At 43.5% G+C, this 26,536-nt stretch overlaps 1 protein-coding gene and 1 pseudogene across 13 annotated transcripts in view; one reads left to right on the top strand and one right to left on the bottom strand.

The window, feature by feature from the left end:
• The window catches only part of Cacna1d (calcium voltage-gated channel subunit alpha1 D), a 301,017-nt gene that overhangs the window by 57,474 nt on the left and 217,007 nt on the right, over positions 1 to 26,536 (top strand). The window lies entirely within an intron of this gene.
• On the bottom strand, positions 1,980 to 2,697 carry LOC110547568 (DNA-directed RNA polymerase II subunit RPB4-like; annotated as a pseudogene).

Raw genomic sequence — 26,536 nt, 5'->3', positions numbered from 1 at the left:
CCCCTTTGTGGTTACACTTCTCTCTTACCAGAACCCTTGTGTGGTGATTTGCATAGTGTCACTGTGAAGGTGGGGTTTTGAGGTCCTAAATGCTTAAGCTGTGCCCAGTATAAAAAACATTCAGTCTCTTCCTTGCTGCCCGGGAATCAAGATACAGACCTCTCAGCTCTTTCTTCAGCATCATGTCTGACTGGATGCTGCCATGCTTCCCACCATGATGATAATAGACGAACCCCTGAACCTGTAAGATAGCTCTGAATGAAAGGTTTTCCTTTATAAGACTTTCCTTGGTCTTGGTATTTCTTCATAGCAATAAAACCTTAACTATGACTCCTTGGCAACTGGTGATACATGCTTTTGTCTTTTCTAGAGTGTCATACAAGTAGAATCGCTCAGCCTGATGCCCTTGGGACTACCCATGCTAACTAGTGTGTGCCGCTTGTTAGTTCCTCTGTAGGGATCAATATTATTGTATTTATGGATGTGTCATCTTTCAGCCATTCATCTTTGAAGGAGATTTGTGTTCTTTATAGTCTTTGGTCGTCATGAACAGAGCGTTTACAAACATGCAGGTTTCTGTGGAAATGCTAATTCTTCACTTGTGTCTACGCTTAAGGACTGAGATTTCTGGATCATACACTCCGTGTGTTTATACATATAATAAACTGTATCCCAGAGTGACCATGCCACTTGGCATTCTACTGAGAACGCATGAGTTTCAGTTGTTTAGAACCCTTTCCAACACCTGAGTGTCTACATTTTTAATCTAAACCTTTTCTAATAAGTATGTGGTAATTTTTGCTTTCCTAATGGATGATGGTGAACATCATTTTTCACTTATCCCCCTTTGCTCATCCTTTTTGATGTAGGCTTCCTTCCATTCTTTGCCCATTTCCAACACTGGTTTATTTGCTTTCTAGCTGCAGGACTTGGGCAGTCCCTCATGTATCCTGAATCCAGGTCTTTTCAGCAGACACATAATTGGCAAGTGTTATCTGAAGCTTGTCTTTTCACTCAGTGTTTTTGCAGAGCAAATGTTTTCAAGTTTCTTTCAAATTGGACATGCTTTTTTGTATCATATTCAATAATCTTTGCCCAATTGTAGACAGTAAATCTTCTTTGTAGTGTGTTCATCTTAGAAACTTTATAGTTGTAACATTAAGATTTCAGATCCATTTTGAGGGCATTTTTATAGGCTGTATGAGGTTCTTGCAGGTTTCCTGTTCTTATAGGTTTCTAATGGTTTCATGGCTAGCTTTCCCAGATGACTGGTCTTTGAGTGCTTGTTAAAACTGATGGGCTGGAGTCAGATGGTAGGGTTGGGGAGCTCCCCTTTTCTGAGAGATAGGGAAAGGGAATGGGGAGAAGAGGAAGGGAGAATGGGACCGGGAGGAGATGAGGGAAGGGGCTACAATCGGGATATAAAGTGAATAAATTATAAAAAATAAATTTAAATTAAAAAAACACTAAAAAAAATCATTTGGCCCTAGGAACTCATTTCCGTTCCCTGACCTGTGTTTAGGCATCATCATAGACACTGCTTGAGACCTGTAGTTTTGTCACAGATCTTAGAATTGGATTGTATAAGTTCTCAATATTCAAAATTGTTTTGCCTCTTTAAGAGAGAATTCCTTTGTCTTTTTACATACATTTTAAATTGTTTCTTTCTAAACTAAACTAAAAAAAAAATGTGATGAGATTTTGACTGCCTTTAGTCTGTAGATCAATTTGTGGAGAATTAGCATCTCAAGTATATGTTGTTTCTTCCAGTTCATGAATACAGTGTGCTTATATAGGTCCTCTTTTTATATGTCTTCTTTTTTTCTTCTATACAAGTTTTTAATATATAGCTTCAAAAAATACAAAATATTGATTTTTTTGAAATATGTATCAATCAAAAATATAATTGAAATGTCAAGAACAAAAACATAATAACATGGCGCCCAGGAAACCACAGTAGGAGTTAGTCAACACATGCTTTACACGTCTACCCACTGGTTCAGGATTGCAGCATGCCTGACCACAGCAGCCATTACAAGGCTGCAAGAGGAAGACTCGGTAATTCTGATCTGGTAGTCACAGTGGAGACAGAAACCTAGGCCATCGCCACGCCAGCCTTCCTCACACCTGTAATCCCAGCACTTGGGAGGCTGAGGCAGTACTGTCACAGAGAACCACAGAGAAGCCCCAGTGATTGTGCAGCAGTGTCCCGTGAGGCTGACACTGGCTTGGGACCCTGGTGCAGTTCGGAGCCGTCTCAGAAGCAGAGAACGTCTGGCGATTGGTACTGGAATCTGTACTTGGTCATCGAGACTCTGCTGCCGTTCCTCATCTTCCAAATGCCCTTCCAGGCTTGGAATGAGAGCTTTGGACTTTTCAGCAGTCTCTGGGCAAAGATTGGCCAAACAGGCCAACTCAAACTTACTTTTTCTCAAGCTACGAACGCTTGCTTCTCCAAAACGTCTCTCTGTTTTTGAATCGACTGAAACGGGCTGTATAGTTTAGGGCCTTCATGAAGACCTCGGGAAGTTCCTGCTCACCCTCTGCACTTTCATTCTGTTGCTTTTGATGCTCCAGAAGCATGTGAACTTCAGAGTGTAGGAGTGTCTCAGCCGTCTCAAACAATTTGGGAAAGAGGAGCTGGGAGGCGTTCTCTTCTATGTCGCCAGCCCGCGGGTCACTTCCACCTGCTGCCATTGCTTTAGTTGTATGTCTTCTTTGAGTCATTTGGATGTATAATTATTATTTCATTTAAATCAAGTGTATTGTTCAGCATCATTGGAGAAGCATTCAGTCTTTCCCCATTATATTTGGTGTCGTTGTGAGGGTTGCGTGGCCCTTGTTAGGCTGAGGTGCCTCAGTTTCTTTTGTTGTCAGGCTTACTGAATCGTTTTGTGGTGATCAGTTACTGGATTCTATCAGATGACTTTTCTGCTTCTGTGGAGAAGTCATGTGCTCTCTGCCCTTCATTCCCTCTGCATGGCCTTTATTTGAATGTAATCTCATGTGTCTTACTTGTGACTTACTTGATCATGAACAAAATTTCTCTGTTTATATGACAAGTTCAGTTTGCTAGTATGTATTTGACGATTATCTTACCTTTTTATTATTTATTTAATGTGTCTGGGTGTTTTGTCTGAATGTGTATGCCATATATGTGCCTAGTGCCCAGAGAGGCCAGGAGAGTGTCAGCTACCCTGGAACTGGAGTTATGGATGATTGTAGCCGTCATGTCGGTACTGGGAACTAACCTGGCTTCTCTCCTAGGGTAGCGAGTGCTCTTACCTGCTGAGCCACCTCTCCAACCCTTGGATGACATTTTTAATGGCTGTATTCATAAATGATTGTTAGCTTTTTTTTTTTTTTGCGATATCTTTGGTGTTTTTGTATATTTCCGCTCCTTCTGTTTTGTGCTTTTGAAGGATTGATATGAATTCTTTAAGCCCTTGGAAGGCTTTGCTAAGTGGGACGGGCTCAGACTTTTCTCTGTAGGAAGTTTTTAAATTAATAATCAGGATTTCTGTTTACTCGAGGCTTGTTTTGACTTTCTACATCTTGCATCTTCTTTTTCAGTCATTATTTCCTCCTAACAACATGTCCATTCCATCTAGCATCTCTGTTAGTAGAATTTAAGAATGATTTCTACATTATTTCCCCCCTGGGATTTTCGTTTCCCCTCAGTTTAAAAGGCGGTTTATGGCTGATACAGACTTCTGAATTGGCCGTTACCTTCTTTCAGCTCTGCATTCTGCCTTGTGAAAAACTGTAATTATGAAAACTATTATTCCTGATATATTACTTTCTTCTAGATTTTTCAGTTGTCTCTAGTTTTTAGCAGTTTGATTATAGTCTGTCTGGTGGTAGACTCTGCATTTCTTGGAACTGTAAATTGACCTCTCTTGCCAAATATGAGAATTTACTGTCTGCATTAAATTTTTTTTTCCTTGTTCTGAGACTTCGGTGATGTGAATGTTAGACATGCTAGCATCTCCCCACGGGTCTCTGAGACTCTCTCTGCTCTCACACTTCTTTTCTCATGTTTCTTTGAATATTTTATTCACCTGTATTCGCGTTCACTCACTATTTCTTCTGTTGCTTCCATTGTGCCATTGCATCCATCTGGTGATATTTTGAAGGTTTTGTTTGTATATATATTTTTTCTGAGTGCTTGGATTTCTTTTTTCTTTTTCCTTTTTGTGAGGGGAGGATAAGTCTACCATCTTTCAATCCGTGCAAGAGTACTCTGTCTTCCTGCAGACGCTCACTCTAGTTCCTTTAAGTTGTCTGGTTATTCTAATGTCCATGTCACGGGGATTGATTGCCCTTCCACTGCCAGGTGACTTTCCTGAGTAAATTTGGGTTATATTATAAGCATTATTGAATATGGGTTGAACATATCTAATCTGAAAATCTGAAATCCAAAGTGATCCAAGATCCACACATGTGAAAACTGCCATGATATTACAGTGGAAATTTCCACATCTGTACAGACGCACAACACATAGTGTATGATCACCTTAAATACAAGGTCCAAATGAAATGTGAATGAATTTTTGTGCCTTAACTTGGATCCTATTCCAAAAATACCTCGTTAAGTATAGGCAAAAATTCCAAACGCTGCTGTGTCCTGGCCACTTCTGGTCTCAAGGGACACGGAAGCTGTATGATGTTATGATGCATCTACGGGTTTTGTCCAGGTCTGGTGCAGGCAGGTAATTACGCTGTTCTGCTTTTCTTCTTTGGGCTGTGTCTGCAGTATCACTTCTGCATCAGTCTTTATGATGTGGTTTGTGTCTGTTCTCCAGCTGGGAAGTGAGCTGTCCTGGAGTGGAGAATCTCAAGGCCACTGACTCTGCTGGTTAGGGTCAGACCCAGAGCTCCTCTCTGCAGTCTCTGATAATTTCTGGTTTCCCAGAGCCCTCTATTGCCGTCCTTTAGATGTAAAGCCAGAACATTTAATTCTCTACTAGGATGCATGATTTTCTTTGACCATGATCAGGATCAGGCAGCAGATAGCTAGAAAAGAGAAAGAAAAAGAAAACAAGCAATGGGATTTCACCCTGTGCCCTGGAGACTAGCTCTTCTTGGGAGAAACATTCTCTGGGAGTTTTGGTGTCTGCCCAGCTGAATGGCCCTGCTCTCTGGCCCTGCAGGGTGTCCCAACTGGGGCTGGAGTGGGAATAAAAATAAAATAAAATAAAATAAAAGCAAAGCTCTAGTGAGGCTTTCTCTGAATGTGGAGTTTGCGCCTTGGGCTAAAAAGCAAGGAGGTGTTCTTTTCTCTGGGTTCCTTCTGTCTAGACACACTGAGCATTTTTGGGTGCCAGGTTGCCTTTGGAGTGATACTGGGAGAAGAGGATGCAAAAGGAAAATTCAGAACTGTTTTGAAGGTATTCTGAATTCCAGTTTCTATCCCCCAGTCTCCGTGTTACCATTTACAGTTCACAGTCCTTAGATGCCCTGTGTTTTCTGCCCAGCTTTTCATTGGCGTGGACTGGGCCAAGGGTGGGCGTTCTTATCCATTCTTGCCTGCAGCTGCAGCCCTCTCATTAGAGTTAGCACTGTTGTTTGTAACACAAACCCTGCGTGGGTGGGGATTGGTTTATCAAGCTGGTTTCTGTGGATTTCTAGGTTGTGTTTTTCACATGCATCGTGGCATTGTCAAATGCCGCTTGTGATGAGATTAGTTTACCTCTGATTTAACTCACAGGATGACCGACTATCCGGAAAGGGCCAAAGAGCAAACATTTTTAGCCTGTCAGTAAGGGTGCTGAGGTGAAAAACAGCCACACAACACAACTGATGGGATGCTTGTGCTCCAGACAGACCTTGGTGACTGGTGCTCAAGGGTTGTTTTCGTATGTTTTACATGTGCATGCTTTTCCTCTCAGGAAGGTTGTGAATCCATTCATAAGGGTCTGCCTGCACGACCCTCACATCTTTTGCTAAGCCGTCCCTTTCAGCACTGCCACATGGGGACCTGCCTTGGTGTATGTTTCAGTGGGGCAAGCGGAGCTCTAGGAGCAGACAGGAATCTCTGGAAAAGGTAGCACGTCTCATCCTCGAGGTTGTGAGAACAAGCTGGTGCTGCTACCATCTGTGGCGGCTGTTGACTGAGAGCCGGGCAGCTATAAAGGGAAAGAAAGTAAACATTTTACTTCCTTCTCATCTCCAGTTTTTCACAGTATATCCCTAGATTATGTTTTGCTTATTTTAGAGTTAGCTCCTTAAGCTAATGCTGGTCCCCCCTCCCTTCCTTTCCCTCTCTCCTCTCCCTTTCTCTCCCCTCTCTTCCTCTTTCCTTCCCTCCCTCCTTCCTTTGCCCTTTTCTCCTTCCCTGCCTCTTGTTTATTTATGTTTTTTTGAGACAAGATGTTGCTGTGTAGCCCAGGCTGGCCTTACCCTCCCCACCTTAGTGGCTTGTGCTGAATTTTGGTTTTCTTCCACATTTTATGCTTTTATGTGCTTCTTCCTCTCAGGAAAGGGAAGAATCTATTCATGGTTCTACCTTAGTGCTGGCATTGTCGGAGTATGCTGCCCGCACCCAGCTTAAGTCACTACAATTTGGTTAGCATGTTTTCTTTTTATGAAGTCAGTGATAAAATTAGGAAAGGAGAGGCCTTGATGAAGTACTGAGTGTTCCTGCTTTGTAATGTTTGGCTATAGTAGAGTATTTCTTTAACACATTATGAAAACATTTTTTCTTTTGCTTTTGTTTATTCTACAGGTTTTTAAAGAAATTTCCTTTATGTGTTTGTCTTGATTATGTGGTTCATTTAATTTCATTTTTACTTTATCCGTATGAGTGTTTGTCTGCATGTGTGAATGTATACCACGTATGTGCCTGGTGCCTTTGAAGGTTGGAAGAGGGTGTTGGATATCCTGGGACTGGAGTTGGAGGTGGTTGTGAGCCAACATGTGGGTTCTGGGAAATGAACCTGGGGCCTCTGTGAGAATAGTGCTCTTAACCCAAAGCTGAGGTGTCCCTCCAGCCCCTTAATTTTTTTTCATGTAATTAGAAAAGAAAAATATAAACAGTCATTTAAGAAAGTAATGAAAGCCAGGTGTGGTGGCACATGTCTACAATCCCAGCAGAGGCAGGAGGATAGCTATGAGTTCAGGGCTTGCTTGGTCTACAAAGTTAGTCTAGCACAGCCAAGGGCACACAAAGAAACCTTGTCTCAAAACAACAAACAAACAAAAAACAAAGCATAAAGAAGGGAAGAAAGGAATGAAACTCCAGTTTGCTTCTTTCTTTTGTTATTTTTGTAGAAAGCAGCATTCCCATTTTACCTCAGCAACTCAGACACAGTGTCTGCTTTTTGGAGCATAGATCCAGCTACCTTAAATAGTCTCAGCTGCTGATCCCTTTCCTCCAGAGCGGTTAAGATGAGTGGTAGGACTGTAATGGCTCCAAAGCTTGGGGTGCTTCGAGGATTTAGTGTGGGGGCTAGTTGCACTGAGCTCTTCTAGCGCGGTTCACATAGATGTGGTGCTGTTAGTGCAGGGCTGAGCAAACAGTGTGGCTCTCCTGTGTGTGCAGCAAGCCCTGTGGACACAGGCATGTGCTTTCTGACGTGCAGCTGCAGACGTATAAACCTTCCAACCAAGTAGGGGTTTCTATTGACCCATTTGTTGGCAAAACATAACCTGAAATACTGGAGCCCAAGCTAATGCTGTTCTGAGAGACAGTTTGTGTTCTGCACTTCAAAGCCTTTTGAAGCGTGTTCATCGATTCTTTAAAGTTCCTTTGTAGAGTTTTGTAAATATTAGCAATTTGGCAGCAAGCTTGTGTTCTAGCATGTTTAATCATCCCCGAGTTCTCTTGATCCTGTGTGAGTCCTTTTGCTAGTTTTTGCCCTGGTTAGCATCAGTTTTTTTGGGTTTTCACCTGAGACATATCACAGTGTATTGTTTGAGATCTTTCTGAAATGTTGGGTACTCATTTCCTGAAAGCTGAAACTTTTTGAATTCCAAAACACACCTGACCATATTAGTCTCCAGTAAGGGATTATGGATGGTGTTAATACCTCAGACTCTATGAAGCACACCCATTGTGTGTCAGTATTCAGTTGAGGTGACGCAGGCCCAGGGAGGGTGAATAGCCATCTACAGGTAACACAGTTCTGCGAGCTGCAAGAGTGCAATGGGAACCTACATGTGATTCCAGCTTGCCAGGCTTGCTGCTGCTCTGTTTATCCATGGCCAGACGGAACGCTGCTGGGGGAGGGGTTAGTGAGAGCCTGGAAAGAAGACAGTGCAGCTGCTGCTGCTCTTGCAGTAGAGCTTGTGGAGGTCACCTTTTGTTTTTGAGTTGATACTGAGGACTCCTTAAGGTAGTTAACTTTAGAGACAGTAAAATTGTGAACTCACTACCTACTGACTAGAGCATTTTTCACCATGTGTCCCTCCATAGCCTACACCTCTCATGTGGGGCCATTATCTAGAGTGTTGTAAGTTAAAAAATATATACTGTAGTCTTTTCAGTTTTTAGTTTATTGTATAAAGCAATGCCTTTCATTATAGCATTTTTGTACACACATGTCATTATATTCTGATCTTACTCATGCTCCCCTCCCTACGGGCCCCCTCACCCCCACCCACCTTGCTGGCACTCTGCCCATACAGACAGACACATATGTTTCATCACCCCCTTTCCCTTCTTGTCTTTCTTGCGATATCTTCCTTCCCTCTCATGCCACCTTTCTATTTTAGTGCCCTCTTACCATAAATTTAAATCTATATTCTGTATATGAGCTGTTCAATATTTGTCTTCTGAGTTTGACTTCTTTTCCTTTACATGATCTTCAGTTCTGCCAGTTTCCTTCCAAATGTCATGATTTAATTTTTCTTTACCTCTAAAATAATTTTATTGTGTGTCACATTTTCTTTATACATTCGCCTCTTGGTGGTGGTCTAGGCTGGCTTTGTACCTTTGTTGTTGTGAACAGCACAGTAATAAAAATGGATACGTATGTGTCTTTGTGGGGTGCACAAAGATAGCATCACGTGTGTACCAGGAATGGGTTAGCTGGGTCATAGGTAGTTGAATTTTTAGTTTTTTGAGGAATGTCCACATCTACTCCCATAAATGGCTGCTCCAGTTTACATCCCCAGTAGCAGGAAGCAAGGATCTCTTTTCTGCGTCCTCCCTAGCACTTGTCTTGACTGGGGTGAGGTAGATTCTCAAAGCAGTTTTAATTTGTGTTTTCCAAATATTTATTTACCATTTGTATTTTTTTCTTTTGAGAGCTTTTTATTTGGTTCAGTAGCCCATTTATTTGGATTATTTGTTTTTTTAGTGTTTAGTTTTTACAGATCTTTATGTATCTTTGATATTAATCCTCTGTCAAGTGCGTAGTTGGCAAAGACCTTTTCCTTCTGTTCTGTAGACTGTTTCTTCAGTAATTGTTTCTTTTGCTGTGCAGAAGGTTTTAAATTTCATATAATTCCATTCCTCAGGTCTGATTATTTTCTGTGCTTTTTAAAGTCCTTTTTAGAAAGTTTTTGCCTGTGCGTTTTTGTGATGCTTTGAATGAGAGTGGCTCCCATAGGCTCATGCATTTGAATGATCCCCAGTTGGTGGAACTGTTTAGAAAGGTTCAGGAGGTGTGGCTTTGAAGGAGGTGTGTCACTGAGGGGCAGATTTTGAGGTCTCAAAAGCCCACACCAGTTAGCTTGTTCTCGGCCTTATGGTTGTGGATGAGATGTTCTCTCTGTTGCTGCTCCAGTGCCTGCCTACCTGCCTGCCGCCATGATCCCTGCCAACATGGTCATGAACTCACCCTCAGGTGCTGTAAGACCCAAATTAATTACTTTCTTTTATAAGTTGCCTTGGCCATTGTATTTTAATCACAGAAACAAAAAAGTAAGTAGGACATCTATGTCTTGAAATGCCTTTCCTGTGCTTTCCTGTAGCATTTTCAAAGTTCCAAGTCTTACATTAAGGCCTTCAAACATTTGATTTGTGTGCAGGGTGAGAAATACCTAGTTCATTCTTCTTGTAGAAGATTTTTTTTTTCCAGTACCATTTGCTGAAACTACCCAATGTATGTTTTAAGCCTTTGTTGAAAAGTTATTAGGCTGAATCTGTGCTGGTTTGTTTCTGTGTCCTCTATTCTATCACCTTGGCCTACATGTCTATTTTTGTGCCAGTACCATATTGTTTTTGATAGTATGACGGTAATATAATTTAAGATCAGATGGTATGAAAATTTAAGTATTTTTTTTCCTACTTAGGATTGCTTTGGATATTTGGGGTCCTTATAACTGTAATATAAAATTTAGGAACTTTTTATACTTCTATAAATAATATAATTAGAATTTTGATGGAGAATTGTTACAACTATAGATTTGGTAATGTAGTCGTTTTTACAATATTCTGCCAGCCCATGAGCATGGGGAGAATCTTTGTGTTTTCTAGTATTTAAAAAAAAAAAAAACAAACACATTTCAAGGTTTCCATGGTGGAAGAAGAGAGGTCTGTCCCCTCTCTGGTTAAGCTTATTCCTAGATGTTTTATTTTTTTTTTTACATGCAATTATGAATGGATTTCTTTCTCAGCAAGCTTATAGTTGGTTTATTAGAAAGTTGCTGATTTTTGTAAGTTGGTCTTGTAAGTTGCTACTTTGCTGAAAGTGTGTTTAAAGTACAAAAGTTTCCTGGCATGGACTTTAAGGTCTTAAATATATGAACACGTAGCTTGCAATAGAGATTCTTTGGCTACTTCTTCTGTTTGGATCCTTTGTCTTTCTCTTATCTTAGTTTGCGCTTAGCTAAGACTTCAATGCTGTGTTGACTAATAGGGCTCCCTTGTCGTATTACTGAGTTTAGGGGAAATATTTTCTCCCTTCCATATAATATTGGCTGTAGGTTTGTCATATGTATCTTTTTTTATGTTGAGGTATGTTTGTTCTGCTCCCAGCTTCTTCAGGGCTTTTGTCACGAAGAACATTGAGCTTTCTCAAATGCCCTTTCTTTGAGATGATCATGTGATTTACGTCCTTAAGTTTTTACATTGTATTGTATTATTGGTATGTGTACATTATATCAACTGTCATTCCTGGGATTAAACCAACTGGCATATGATTTTTAGTGTGACCTTGACTTAAATTCAGTGTTTTAGTTTTGAGAATTTTTGCATTTATGCCAATTAAAGAACTTGTGGTTTTAATTTTCTGAGTTGTTTTCTAATCTCTCAGTATTTCTACATAGATCTTTTCAAAATCTGAATCTCTTGGCTGACTTTTTCTTCCACATTTCTGACTTTTTCATCTACGTCGTTTCTTTTCTCACTCATTTCCCTGACATTTCCCTGTTTTTGCTGACTTTTCTTGTTTGGATCCTGGGTTGAAGTCATCTCTTGTTTGTATCCTCTTTGAAGTCATCAGCCATTTTACCAGTAAACTTTTGAAATATTTTTTTAAACTTCGTACCTATTTTAGTATAATTGAAATTAGTATTGGAAGAGTTAAAATCTTTTGTTGAAATCACATTGCCTCTTGTTTTCATGTTCCTTGTTGCACTGTGATTTTACTTCTTACGGTTTAAATGTCCCTCATTTTATTTGGAGATGCTTTTGTTTTACAGCCTACTCTTGAGGAGTCAGTCTCCTGTGCCACTCAATGGAGTGCTCCAAAACAGCTCTAAAACTGGTATGAGCTGTACAAGCTATAAAGATACTTAAAATTAATTAAAGTCCACTTAATACATTAATAATGATCATGGAACTAAAATGGAAAAGTTAATGCAGAATGTACTATGAAGATAAAAATCAGGATAAATATGGAAATAGTAAATGAAAGAGCTAAAATCAGGAAACAAGAAATGGAAATAGAGGAGAAACAAAGTTAAATGAAGAAAAAAGAAGTGGATAAAGATATCATGAAAAGAAAAGGAATTAGAACAATAACAGGATAAAAGAAAAGATATTTTCTAGTAATCAAAAAGTTTTAAAGCAGAATTTAGTAGGTGTGTGAAGAGTAATAAAAATAAAAACATGAGGCCGGGCATGGTAGTGCATGCTTTTAATCCTAACACTCAGGAAGCAGAGGCCAGAGGATTTCTGTGAGTTCAAGGCCAGCCTTGTCTATAGAGTGAGTTCAGACAGCCAGGGGCTCTGTTACACAGAGAAACTTTGTCTCAAAAAACCGAACCAAAACAACAACAACAAACAAACAACCCCACCCCCAATCCAAGAAATAAAAAACATGATTTTTGTTGTTGTTGTTTTAAAAATGAGATAAAGCTGGGGATGTTGGCGCATGCCTGTAATCCCAGCACTCAGGGAGGCAGAGGCAGGCAGATCTCTCTGAGTTTGAGGCCAGCCTCGTCTGCAAATGGAGTCCAGAATGGCCAAGGCTACACAGAGAAACCCTCTCTTGAAAAACGAAAACAAAAAACCAAAACAAACAAGAAACAAAAACAAAAAATGAGATAAAGTAGAAGGTGAAGGCGCCATGGAAAGAAAAAGGGGGATATACAGAAACAAAGGAAATAAAAAGGAAAAGAGATTAACAGTGAAAATGTATATAAATAGAATTATAATATAAGAAATATAAGAAAGAAAAGCCAAAAAATTAAGGATACAAAGTAAAAATTACTGCTACAAGTGGAACAGTACAAATAAAAAGGGGGTGCACAAGGGACTAAAGAAAGGAAAAGGAAAGAGAAGGGCTGTGGGGCAGCTTCTTTCTCGGGCTGCCAAAATCAGCCTGCAGGTGAACGTGTGAGCTGCCGTCTCTCCTGTGGTTTATGCCTGGCTGAGTCTGTGTCAGCCCGATGTCGGCTAGAGCTGTCTTTGCTTGATGAGACTTCCTTCTTTGTGCTGGCCACGCTTAGCTCTGCTGGGAAGATCTTCTCGCCCTGCCGAGAGCCCCTTCACCATCCCTGCTGGGGTGACTGATGTTCTGGAGGAGAGGTGTCTCCTCTCACACTGAGGTCTGCAGGAGTGGAGAGCCCGTCTTTGTGAAGAGCTCCTAAGTGCAGATCATCTACCGGAGAGACCAAAGGCCGTGTGTGTCATGCGCACGGCTGGCCTTCATTGTGATCTGCACAGTGAGCAGCGACTGGGCGGCTGCAGAGGTCCACGCACGCTCCGACCTCAGGCTGGGGACTGCCGAAGTCTGGGTTAGTTAGAGCTGACAAGGCACAATACAGCAGCAGGCTCCTTGATTTGTGGTTGTTTGCTGCTGTCAGGCCCCTGGGATAGCTTGGTTTTAAACAGTAGGGTACCTCTTAAGGTGCTACCTCCACTGCCCGAGAGTCACACTGCGGCAAAATGAGCCTTCTCTCCACTGCGGACCCATCTACTGGTCATCCACCTCTCGGCATGCCTGGATCCGGAGCTTGTGGGGGCGGTAGCTCGTCCTGGCGGAAGGGTGGGCTCACCTTCTCCTCCCACCCCCATTGCCAGAAGCTGCTTAGCTCCAGCCGTGAGCTGCATCCAGCCTGGCTCCCTTCTTGCTCATTTGGCTGTTGATGCGTGTTTTTCTCTGGGCATTTTCTCAGCTTTTCTAGTATTGCCCTTCTACATTCCAGGGCACCTCCTTTTTCTGTCTGCAGTACAGCTGTTGATTTTCTTACCCAGCTCACATGAATGCAACTTTTAGTCCCCTGTCTAACCAGGAAATCTTATTTGTTGTTTTGTTATAAATATTTCATTCTTCAGCAACGTTTTCTTAAGCTTTTTAAAGTTCGAATAAGTAAAATTATACCAAGCATGTTAGATTTCTATCACAAAATGCTTGAGAAAATCAACTTATGAAGAGAAAAGGTTTGTTGTGACTCATGGATTTGGAGGGGCCAGCCTTGATTGGTCTCATTGCTTTAGGACTGTGGCTGGGCAGTCCCTTAAGTACAGGAGTACACAGCAGAGCAATCAACGCATTTCATTCATGTCTAGCAGCCAAATACATGGAGACGGGGCTGGTCTCTACCGTCTCTTTCAAGGGCATGTACTCAAGACATCCTCCTGGGCCCCACTTCTTAAAAGTCTCCCCCACCTTGGGGCTGGGGAGTTAGTTCAGAGGTTAAGGGCACAGGCTGTTCCTTCCATGGACACAGGTTTGATCCCAGCACCCTCATGGCAACTCCAGGGGACCCAAACCCATATACCAACGACAAAATAAAAATAGAGTTAGGAAAAACAGTACCCACCTCCCAGTAGCACCACTCTGTGCGAAGAGGCCTTTAACGCATGGCCGTTGGGGGGACATTCAGGGTGGGAACCGTAGCCTCAGAACGCTCTCTAGCTCCTTTTCTCTCATCACGTTCAGCACTTTTCCTATAATTTACTTGTTTAGATTTGCTGTCCATCAGTTTGCATGTCTGCTACTGGTGGGTATTTGTGCTAGGTTTTTTTTTTCTTTCTTGGATTCAAATGGTGCCCGTCATCTCAGTTTCTCCTGGTGCACATGTGCAGAGAGTGTCTCGAAGGTGAAGTGGTGGCGCTGTAGCGTGCGCACCCGCTCCGCCCCTTCTGCGGGATTCTGCCCCTCTATGCTCCTTCGGTAAGGTGGAAGTGCTCTGACTGCCTTCAGATCCTTGCTAATGCTTGATGTCAAAATTTAAAATTTTTCAATCTAATTGTTCTAAAAGGGTATGTCATTGTGATTTTATTATGCATTTCCCCAGTGACTAATGACATTGAACATATTTTTAAACCACCACCTAATTTTCCGCTTCTGTGAGATGTCTGTTTAGTTTCCTGTCCATTTTTTTTTCTCCTGGATTGTCTGCTTCACACTGACTTACTGAAATTCCTTATATGGTCTGTAGACTGACATTTGTTGATTATATGTTGTAGATATACTTTTCTAGTGTGTGATTCCTCTGCTTTATTCTATTTTATTTTTTGTGGCTTCTTTTGATGAACTGAAGTTATTAATTTTTAAAAAATAATTTTTTCTCGTGTATTTGTGAGTGCTTGTATGTATGTGTGTGCAGCATGTTTGTGGAGGCCAGAGGGGCGTTGCATCTCCTTGAACTAGAGTTCCAGGCAGTTGTGAGCTGCCTGAAGTACTTAATTTTAATATAGTAAATGGATCCTTTCCTTTAGGATTTTTTTTAGTTTATTTAGCTGACATTTACGAAGTGCTGGACACATTCCTACATATTTATAAATGCTATTCACTTAATCTCCATAATAACATTAGAGGCTAGTATTATTATTCCCACTTTACAGACGAGGCCCGGAAGCTGAGTGGCGTGCTGAGGTTATGCCATTGGTGCATGTAGGGCTGGGAGGTGAGCTGGAGCAGCTAGAGAATGGCCTCTGGGCTGGAGAACGGGCTCAGCTGTCCTCACTGTCCCTCCAGAGGAACTGCTTTCCAGCACACACAGCCATTCACACTGTGTTCCAGCAGACCGACAGCCTCTTCTGGTTACCATCGGCACCCCCACACAAGTGGTACACAGACACACATGCAAGCAAAACACTCACACGCATAAGCGATTTCTTTAAGAGGTCTGCCCCAGCTTGATACACATCATGAATTGTTTCCTGAAGCTTTTTCCTTTAGAGCTTAGGTCTGGCATGCTATTGTAACAGACTTTTGTGTGGTGTGAGGAGGGTTCTGGCTCACTGTTTTCTCATGAGGATGATCAGTTGTTGGGGACAGACAGCTTCCACGGGCGGGATAGCTTTTATTTAGTTCTCTACATCAGTGCTTTTACCCTTATTTCCCCAGCTCTTTCTGGTGTCTCTCTTGTTTTAGTAGTCCCTTTGTCTGTCTGTCCCTTTGCACTGTCATATGGGAATTAACTACACTTTTGTAAAAATTCTTGATATCTGGTAGGTCAAATCATTTCATATTGTCCTATTTTATCAGAAGTATCTTGGAAAGTTTCTTACTCTTTGAAAAGAAAAATAACAGATAAAAAAAACAAAAAAAAACCATGGACCCTGGAAAATGGTTTATGGTTGGTGTTACAGTAACTTGTTTCCTCAAAGGTCTGCGATTTCATGTGAGTGATGTGAACTCCACTTCTGTGCAGGGCAGGACACCTGCAGCAGGTAGGTGCGACTTCTGGAGGGTGTCTGACTCTTGCCAGTTGGTGGGGAAGGAGAAAGTAAAAGAAAGCTCACTTGATGGGCTACTGGCCTCCTCTCTTTAGGTTCAGTAGCAACAGTAATTCTGAAAACATGGAGGAGTGTGAAAACTATGTGGAACCATGTTTCCTATGAGTTCGTACGTTGACAAGAAAAGGCCATCATTCTTCACACTCAAGTTGCCTTGTGCAATAAGTGGGAAATAACGTTAGCCAATTGATGTTCAATGGCTGCCGTATGGTTTGTTATTTCACGCTGCTTTGATTCTGCTGGAGGGAGATAGACTAGAGGGCCTGGTCTTGGGGACATATTTAGATTGCTACATGAGGCCAACATCAAACAGAATGTATGGTGAGCCTCTTTAGGCATGAACAACCCTCTTTGGTGAACTTTCCATAGAAATATTTGTTTCACTTTCTCTAACGCTGCAAATAGCTGACATTTCAGGTAACGTTTATGCAAACCGCAGCTTCCCCAACACCGTTGTCCGAAATGTGAAACTCGGTTAGGCTCTGTATGTTCTCATAGTACTGCGGATCAAACCCAGGGCCTAGACTAACCCCAGGCAAGTGTTCTGTCCCCGACCTACACTGGAGCACCGTGAAGGTGTGTGGATGTGATTTTGAGAATTCTAGGCTGGGAAAGTATCTCCAAGAAAATCTTGATGCTTTTGAGGACTGTGCATCCCTCAAACTGACAGGGTCTTGCCATGGCCCAAAGAAATATGTCATTGACTGGCATTCCCATTCATGTCTCATGTCTGTTTTCATCTGTGCCAGCCAGGCTGGTTTCCCTGTTCACTTTCCAAATACCCAGCACACTTTAACCCCTGGCTTTGCTCTCCTGCCTTCTGCCTGGGGTGTGCTTCTCCATGTGTGTTTGTGTCAGTCCTGGTCACTAGGTTTGCAGCTCTGAGGTCACCCCAGAGAGGTCTTTACTGAGTAACCTCTGCAGCCAGAGCTATCCTTCATGTGGTTCCCTTGTGACACCTGGCATTTACTGTCTGCTGTCCTCCCCAACTCCGTCCAGGACCTGCCATCTCTAGAGAGTGGGGATTTTGCCCCTTTCACTGCTGCCTTTCGAGCCTAGGTCAGGGTATGACTTAGGGATCACTGGGTGGCTATTTATCAGGAAGAGAAGCTGTTTGCTTAAGGCGGAGTACAGAGAGCACCCCTGGAGCAGGCGTGCCTCAGGCTGTCAGCCCTGTGGCCCATCAGCAGAGCTGTGCAGAGTCTTGCCTGCCCTTGTTGGAATGCACGCACCATCTGAACAGCTCTTTGCAAGGGTATTTATTTTATCACACACTGAGCGTCTTGAGGCAAAGGTCTGTCTTAGTTTTTTCCCCCTTCTGTTGTGCCTGCTGTCTTCCTTTGGGGCTCAGGACTGGGCTGCACATACTGCTCTGCTCACGGTAGACTCTAGCTAACCATTAACAAGGGATGTGGGTAACGTTGCCTCTCTAGGGAGGAGAGCAGTAAATTAGCAGTGTGATCTTACAGGCAGACTGCTGGCTGCAGTAGCATTTCCATCCTGGATTCCTTTATGTGCTTTTCTTGAATCTTGTGTAATAAAATTCCATTACTATGGTCTTTATGAGGAAAGGGACCAACCTTTCCTGTTCACCACTATTTCTTTGGTAGCTAGTGTGAAGCCAGATATGTGACTTGTATCTTCAGTAAATGCTTATTCATGTTTCATTGCTGATGTTAAATTCAGCTTGCAAGAAATTTCTATTTGCTGTCCAAGTCATTATTTTAGAATTACAGTATTTGTTTATCTCATCTGCAAGGATCTTGAAGGAGTAAGCAGCTGATCATTGTAAAGAGCCTGTGCTGCTCACCTGACCTGATCTTGGATATCAGGGCTAGAGAGACATGTGGCTGTTCATACATGTCAGCCTTGAAGTCTCCTCTGGTTAAATTGCTATTTCCACTTCTTTTAACTGTGCCCTGTGATCCTAATAACCACAGACACCTTTCCAAACAGCTGTACTCTTCCTCCGTCATCGCCAGAATCTAGCCTCAAGTGTGTGATTACAGAGCAATGATAACCTCCCACACTTCAGTGGGAAAGCAAGCTACAAGGGGTCAGGAGAGGACAGTGCAGCAACTCCTAGAACATCCATATTCATAAAGGATACCTCCATAGTTTAGAAATCCTCACTAATAGTTCATTGCAATATAGAAACACTTCATGAATGAGTTTCCAGGCAGTTATATATCTTCTGTCTGTGGCCAGTGGTGGGGCTGGGTGGTACTTAGGCAGAAATCAGGCCAGGGCTGTGGCCAGTTTGCCAGGCCGGATTGTGGCAAAAGTCTGTGGCCAATCAGAGCTCTGGTTTATGGGTTTATTTCCTCACTCAGAGGAACATGGTGAGCCAGAGCCCGGGGCTAGTAGGCAGGAGACTCAGCCTTATTTATGACTATTACCTGTCTGAACCTGGACCTCCCTCTACAGAGGCAGAAATGTCAGAAGGGCTGTTTGGGTTTACTGAGAGAAAGTGAGTCCCTGTAGACACCGATGTTTGGTGTAAATAGGATGACTGGGTAGCACTGCTTTCTTCCTGGAGGAGTGTTTGCCTTGTGGCTGCTGTAACTCACCCGTCCATGCCCCCTCCCTGCACAGCCAGCTAAGATGGCTGGTGTTCTTTGAAATGGTCTCTGACTTCTAGCAAGAACTTAATGCCATACTATATTTACTCATTTTTACACAATGGTTCTTATGTTCTCTCTCGCCCCTAAAGCCCCCAGCACTTGTTCTGTGCTGTTAGTTGATGGCCTTACTTCTCATTTCTATGAGAAAACTGACTCCACCATAAATGAAGTGCCCCCTCCTCCCCCTTCATCACCCTCTACCTGCATTTCCTTCCACAGTGCTGTGACCTCTCCTGGTAATGTGGAAGAGCATCCAGGCTTCTAGATAGCTCTGCCTCTGGCCACCCACAGTCTCTACATGCCTGTGCCCCCAGTCATCCTTGCCCCTAGCCGTCCTTGCCCCTAGCTGTCTTTGCTTCTAGCTCTCCATGCCCCTGGTTACCAGGGCAGCTAGCTGCCTGTGTCCACAGCTGACCATGCCTCTGGCTGTCTTTGTCCGTTGCTTGCCAGGTTGATCCAGTCTTGCTTGTCAGAATGCATGTCACTGCAGTTCTCTTATCTCTTGCTGGCTTTTTACTGCTATTTTATAGTGGATCTGTTGAGTCAGCACATACATGTGCCATTGTTGTTTTTTACATTTAGGTAACAAGCCCTTTATTGAGCTCCTTTAAGCCACTAGATACAGCCTCATTTCTTTCCTCTCTGCCTGTGTTCTTTCAACTCCTTTCTGTTTACAGTTCCTTCTGTTCCCCCTCAGAATCATGGTCGAGATTCTGCTCCACCCCTCTGAGAATGCAGCTTTGGTTTAGGTTAGCCATGATCTTCATGTTGCTCCGTGCAGTGGCGATCCCTGAGCCCTCACGTGTGTTAGACTCCTCAGGTGTGTTTCACACGTTGACCACGTCTCACAGCTCATGTCTGTGATGTCTTCCTGTGGCTCCTGGGATGTCCCACTCCTGATGTCTCTCTCAGTTTTTTTCCAGGTTTCTCCTGGGCCTCTGCCCTGTCCAGGTGCTCAGGCATACCATCTTCAGACAGTTTATATCTACCAATATTCCTGCCTCCAGTGATCTCGCCTCTGTGGGCTTCAGATCCGTCTAGAAGCCACCTTCAGCTCAGGCCATATCCCCTGCTTTTGGAGAGGTGTGGCTTATCCCGCTCACCCTATACCCTCCCTTTCAGGGCCCATGTTGGCACTGACTGTCTAGAGAATGTGACTGAACAATGTGACCTTCGCAGGAAGATCTCTCTTGACTGCTGCATCCATAGCACCAATTACAGCTTCTGGAACATAGTAGGCTCTTAGCATATACTTTGTCGAATGAATGATTTAGATTGTGAATTATAGTGAAGGCACTAGTAATTTACCAATTCACTGTTTTGATACCCAGTCTCAACCGTTCCTACTTTCAGGGCATTTTAGCCATTCACAGATGGCCTCTGTCTCATCAATTTCTTAATAAAGCCACTGGATAAAGCAACTGTTCCTCTATATCTATGTTTAATTGATACCAGACTTCTTTTTTTTTTTTTTTTTTTTTGGTCTACAGTATCATGTTCTTCATGGTTGACTCAGGAGGCTGCTGTGTGGTTAGGGGAATCTTGGGCTTCAGAGCCAGAGAAATCTTAGTTTAAATTCTTGTTCAGCTATTAAATAGCTGCAGTATGTTTGCCAAAATATAGCAGCCAAGGCCCTTAGTTTTTCTCATTTTTAAGGTGAAGTATTTGTTTGGTAGGGCCATTTTTAGAGACAGAATGCTGAGTGTACAGAATGCATGCAGCATAAGTGCTTTGCCATAGGTGCTCCTAATAGCTAGCTTGGCTGTCAAGGATGTAGAGCTGGTCTTCAGGACCCTTTGCATTTTGAAATTTTTTATGTTTATGTGTATGTGTGTGTTTAGTGTTGTGCTGTATAGTTTTGCTTGACACGAGCTAAAGTCATCGGAGAGGAAGGAACCTCAATTAAGAAATTCCCCATAATGTTGGGCTGTAGGCAAGCCTCTAATGCTTTTTTGTTTTTTAATTGCTGATTGATAGGGAGGGCCCATCCCGTGGTGGGTGGTGCCATTCTGGGCTCCTGGTCCTATAGTAAAGCAGGCTGAGCAAGCCGTGGGGAACAAGCCAGCTGGCAGCACCCCTCCATGCCCTCTGCATCAGCTCCTGCCGCCAGGTTCCTGCCCTGTTTAAATTCCTGTCCTGGCTTCCTTTGGTGATGAATAACAATATGGACATGTAAGCCAAGTAAACCTTCTCCTCCCTAAATTGCGTTGGTTATGGTCTCATCACAGCAACGGAAACCCTAACCAAGGTGAGTGCAGGTGCACACAAAGGCACAAGGTATATCGAATATCTTCCCTGATGGCTGTTCACTCCTTATATCAACGAGGGCCTCTCAGTTGAACCCGGAGCTCACTGTTTTAGCCACTCTGGCTGGCAGCGGGAGCCAGGAGTATCTTGTCTCTGCCTCCTATGCACTGGGATTGCTGCTCTGCCCCCAGCTTTTATGTGGGATCTGGGGAGCCACACTGTGGTCCTTATGTTATACAGCAAGCACGTTACTCACTGAGCCTTCTCCCCAGCGCACATTTTGAAAATCTTTTAATTAAAGTTTGTAATCCGAGGCAACGTTGGCTGTTGATCGTTGAGCACAGAGTTAGCTAATAAAGCATTGCTTCTGTGGCGAAAGCTTGGCCGGACTTGTGTTTCACCTTCAGATTCCTTCCCTTTCAGGAATTTGCTCCACTATGAGGGTCAAGGATTTCCTTTCAGTAGAATTTCCTTAGCTGGAATGCTTTGGGATAGAGTGTTCTAAGGAACCAAAACTCCTAATTAGTGAGAAAGAACTCATCTTGTAAGGAAGACCCTTTCCAGTACGATGGTGTGTGGCTACTGAGCATAATTCCAAAGCGTAGAATAAGCACTGAATAATAGCGTACATAGTTGTCTTTAGCCTGGAGACACCTTCCTGAGCTCCTGTACTGATTATCCTCAAGTAGAGTCTTGGGAAGTGTAGGTGACACTACTATAGACAAACTTGAAATAGGCTTAAAAGGATGTTGAGGAACTTTCTTGCTTCATGTTCTAACTATCAACAGCTGCCACATTTATGATTGTTTACTGCTTACACCAATGTAGGGGAAGGAGGAACGAAAAGCTCCCTGTCTTGAACAGAGCTGTTGAAACAATATATGGAAACATTTATGTAGCATATATGCTGCATAAATATATATATGAATAAATGCATATATTATCATGTGTATATAAATATATATCCATATTATATGTATACATACGTATATATCCGTGTGCGTATGTATACACACATTCATATGGATACATATATATTATACATATATGTATATATTTTCAGCGTGTGCACATGGACACATGGACCGACACTAAAACAAGAGCAAGATGAAAGTGGGAGAGGATGCAGTGTGTGGCACATGTGCCATGAACAGGATGAGTTGAAAGAATTTCAGAGCAGCTGGGATTAACAAAGGGGGAACGACTCTAGAAGGCTCTTTGGCAAAGCAAGTTTGGGTCTGGGCATAGGCAGATGGGCCACATAGCGACCCGTGATTCAATTAATCAAATTGTCCCTGCCAGGGAGACGTGTGTGGCTCCCTCAGTCCATATTTTTGAAGAACTGGGGCAAGTTCATTAACTGTCTCAGAGCTCCTCATCCTGAAATCATCGCTTATGAGTAGGATGCGGTGTACTGGGTCAGTGTCAGCGACGCAGTGTTCTAACCCCGGGAAGCAGGACGGGGAGCTTAGACTGAGAGAGTGGGAGGGAAAGTTCTGTGTGATTGGCTCTCCTGTGTCTGGCTTCCTGGTGATGGGGTTGTCCTGGTGGCTGACACAGAGGAGACAGAAATAGGAGCCATCGGCAGACGCGTTCCCCAAACACTGAGTTAGGGCAGGTGGCAGGTACGGAGCGGTGCAGTGGCTGCGGAGTGCTTGGCTGTTCACCAGCCTACTCAGCTTCCTGCACTGACTGCTTGGAAACTATAGGAACTGACGGTGGCTTGAAGCAGCTAGGAGTGTCTTAGTCTCACCAGGCTATTTTTGTTGCCACGAAGCCTTCTCTGTTGGCAGGGAGGCTGAGGGGGAGGTGGGGACACTGGAAAAGGAAGGGCTGTGATGGTCCTGTTCCCAGGATGACAGTCACAGAGCCACAAGTGCTGGTGTGTGTTTAAATTATCCATGAACCCTAAGTGGGAAAATAACCTTGTATCTTTTAGACCTCCCGATTTGTATCTCTGCTTAAGACAGTGAACTCTTCTGTGAGAATCCAATTATGAGACGGTGTGGCCAATGTGATGATTGTGATGGTCTCCAGCTTTTCTATTTGATAGAACATTCTAGGTCACAATTCGTCCAGTTCTAACTGATGCTTGCCTTCTCTCTCTCTCTCTCCCTCTCTATTTCCCTCCTCCTCTTTCCCAAACCTATGTTGAGTGGATCTCACAGAGCCCAGATTTGCCTTGAATTTCCTTTGTACCTGAGGATAGCCTTGAACTCCTGATCTTCCTGCCCCCACCTTCCACACGCTGGCATTACAGGGATGTGCCACCGCACACAGCTCTTTTTGTCTCTTTTCTTCATACCATTATTTAATCACTGTTTGCTCATTGGTTTGGTTATCTTCTGTTCCACTTTCTGCTAGAGAAGGGTGTGTGCCTGACCTGCTCATAGGTGTGATTCGCCCCTGTCTCTGCCTGGTCTCTGGTTGCTCTGCTCTGTATTCTACTCCGGCCACACTGTCTCCTTGCTGTCCCTCACACATGCCAGACTTGCTCTGCCCAGGGCCTCTGTGCTTGCTGAGCCTTCTGTGTAAAAACTTTTTTCTCTTTTTAATTATGATTTCTGCCTGACTGGCTTTCATTCTCTTTTTGACCTTCACATAGTGACCTTTCAAGTGATGCCATCTTTGGCTCTTTATCTGAAGTCATGTGTCCCCTGATTCATCTGCCTGTGTTGGTGCCCTCCCACTAGCCCCATTTCCTGTACGGCATATTTACTTTGTTATTTGTCAGTCTTCCTCATTAGAATGAGAGGTCTCTGAGGACAAGGAGCAAATTCTCTTCTCACTCTAAAGGACATCCAGGTGGTTGTGCAGTTCTGGGCCAGTGGACACTGCAAATGTCTGAATGAATAGATAAGTGTGAGCGAAGTTTGTCTAGAGACTGGTGTGCAACGGGCATGCCGTGTGTGATCCTTTTGGGGCAGGGTCTCCCTATATCCCCGTGTAGCCCTGGCTGTCCTGGAGCTCATTATGTAGACCAGGATGACCTTGAACTTACCGAGATCCACCTGCCTCTGCCTTCTGAGTGTCGGGATTAAAGGCGGGCATAGTATCCCACCTGAGAAGTAAAGCGTGCCCCCTTTCTCTCTATCTGTCTCCCGTTCTCTAATTCGAACCAGTGTAGTTGCTTGTAATTTATTTCGCTTCTTTTTCCGTTTGTTATGTTCAAGGTCCACAGGACTGGTTAGGTGAACATGAGAAGTGTTTCACACCTGTGTGCCCGCTCCTGCCTCTCTTTTCTCCTTTTGCAGCCCTTGCCCTCTCCATTCGTGCTCTTTGTTTAGCTTTGCTTCCACTTTCACGTCATGTTTGCTCACATTTGCATATATACTTTATGTGTATGTAAAATTTAGGAGCTACAAATGAGGGAAAATGTGATACGTGCCTTTCAGAAACCGACTTCACGTAATATAATCATCTCTGGTTGCATCCATTTTCCTGCAAATGACACAAATTTATTCTTTTATTATTAGTAAAAACCCTCTTGTGTGAATATTGTACACTTGTTTTCTTAACCCCTGCCTCTGTTGCTGACACCTAGGTTAACTGTTAGGAGTAGAACCACAGTGAACATTGTAATAGGCAGCCATCTCTGTTGACTTGGAGTGCTTTGAGGAGTGATACAGCTGGGTTGTATCATAGATGCATTTTTTAGTTTTGTTTGTTTATTGTTTTTGAGACAGGGCCTCACTTTGTAGTCCTGAACCGCCCAAACTCACAGAGATCTACCTGCCTCTGCCTCCCAAGTAATGGGAACGAAGGTGTATGCCACCATATCTAGCTATTTTTAGTTTGTCAGAAAACCTCCAAACTAATTCCCGTAAGGGTTGGACTAGTTAAAAAGAATGTGGTTTTTCCAAGTGGCTCCCATGGCACTCCTTTAAAGCATTTTAAGTCGATCCTACCGTTAACATTTGTATTGGTTACTTTTCTTATCACTGTGACCAAATAACTGACAAGAGGCAGGTTACAGGCGGAAGGATTTGTTTTGGCTTATAGTTAGAGAGCATGCAGCATCATGGCGGAGATGGCATCGCGCAGCAGAAAAGCACAGTTCAGTGGACCAGGAAGCAGACAGGTTGGGCCAGAAGCAGGGCCAGAGTAGAAGTCTAAGGCCTGTGTTCGCCAGCCTCACACCTCAGAGCATCAGTGTGCAGATGTGAGCGCGATAGAGTGGGGAAACTGGACGCTGTGGGAGCTTGTGCAGTGGGCAGAGGGCAACTTTGTGGACTCAGTTCTCTTCTTCCACCTTTGGGGATCAAACTCAGGTCAGTGGGTGTGAGCAGCTCACAACTGTAACTGCTGAGCCATCTCACCAGCTCCAAAACACTATTTCCATAAGCTTACATTTCTTAAATTTTTTTTAAAAAACTTAAAAAATTAAGTTTACCTTTTCAGTTTCATATATGGGTACTGTATTTACATCACAATTCCTTCCTCTTCCCTCCCCAACCTCTCTCCTGTAACCCTACCCTACCCCTAATTTCCATTCCCTCTCAAATTCCTATCCTTTCTTTACTTATTATTGTGTTATTGTTGTGTATATGTGTGTGTGTGTGTGTGTGTTTGAAAAGCCATAGGAAATCATACTCTATATTTGTAAGCTTTTAATTTGACTTGACTCTGTGTTTTGAAAATATCTCTTGTGAAAGAGAAAATGGCAGGAGAAAATTTGGTTTTATCTTTCAAAGTGGCAGGAGAATCTGTATTATAGTTCTGTGGGGAGTGGAAAAGTACAAAGAAAAGCCCCTCTTCTTGGATATCTACAGCCCCCCCCCCCCATTCGGGGTGGTGGGTCGAATGTACAGTCACTGTTGTATGAGTGTGGGAAGTGAGGCATGCCAGGGCGTCCAGCACAGCGCCTGGCTCCCACTGGAAGGCATCAAGAACTCGGTATTGGAGATGAGCCCGACGTATAGATGAGGTTTTCTGGACATGGCTGTAGGGAGCAAGATGGGCTGGAAGGATGTAATGGCTGAGCAGAGGAGAGGGAGGTGCAGCAGATTGTTCGCTCTTGATGCTCACAGGATGGCGGGCTTTGTGCCTGCTGCTGTTCCCGGCTTTGGTAGAGAGACAACATAAAAGAGGCCCAGGTGAGAGTCTGACGGGACCTGGGGAGGACGGGGGAGGGAGGCCTTGGTATTCCTTGCAGGCGAAGGACCTGAGTGGAGCATCAAGATGGGATGATGGAGGATGACTCTATAACGTTGTGTGTTTATGGGGCTTGAGCTTCGCCTGTGTGTGGTTTGCAAAGCTGTGTGGCGGAGACCCTGGGATGGCAGAACTACCATATAGTGCCGTGATGGTTAGGGGCTTCTCCTCCAGGGAAGATGGCACAGGTGTGTGTCCAGTTGCCCAGAGCCTCATTCTTGGTTGGCTTCACACTCTTGTCACCTTGCAGTTCCCGGGGGGTGGCATGTCATAGCTGTGGCCAGGCCGGAGCTCCAGGCAACGTGCACAGGGGAAGGGAGAGGAGCCAGTGTCAGCACTGAGTTATTGGCCAAAAGGGCTGGTTAAGGGCTGCTCTGCTCTCTGTGCCAGGGCTGTAGGTGACTTCCGTGGAGAATGCCCGTGTTCCACA

Source organism: Meriones unguiculatus, chromosome 9, assembly GCF_030254825.1.
Source record: "Meriones unguiculatus strain TT.TT164.6M chromosome 9, Bangor_MerUng_6.1, whole genome shotgun sequence".
Classification (NCBI taxonomy): domain Eukaryota; kingdom Metazoa; phylum Chordata; class Mammalia; order Rodentia; family Muridae; genus Meriones; species Meriones unguiculatus.
Note: the sequence above shows the minus strand (reverse complement) of the source record. Positions and strands in the feature narration are given on the sequence as shown.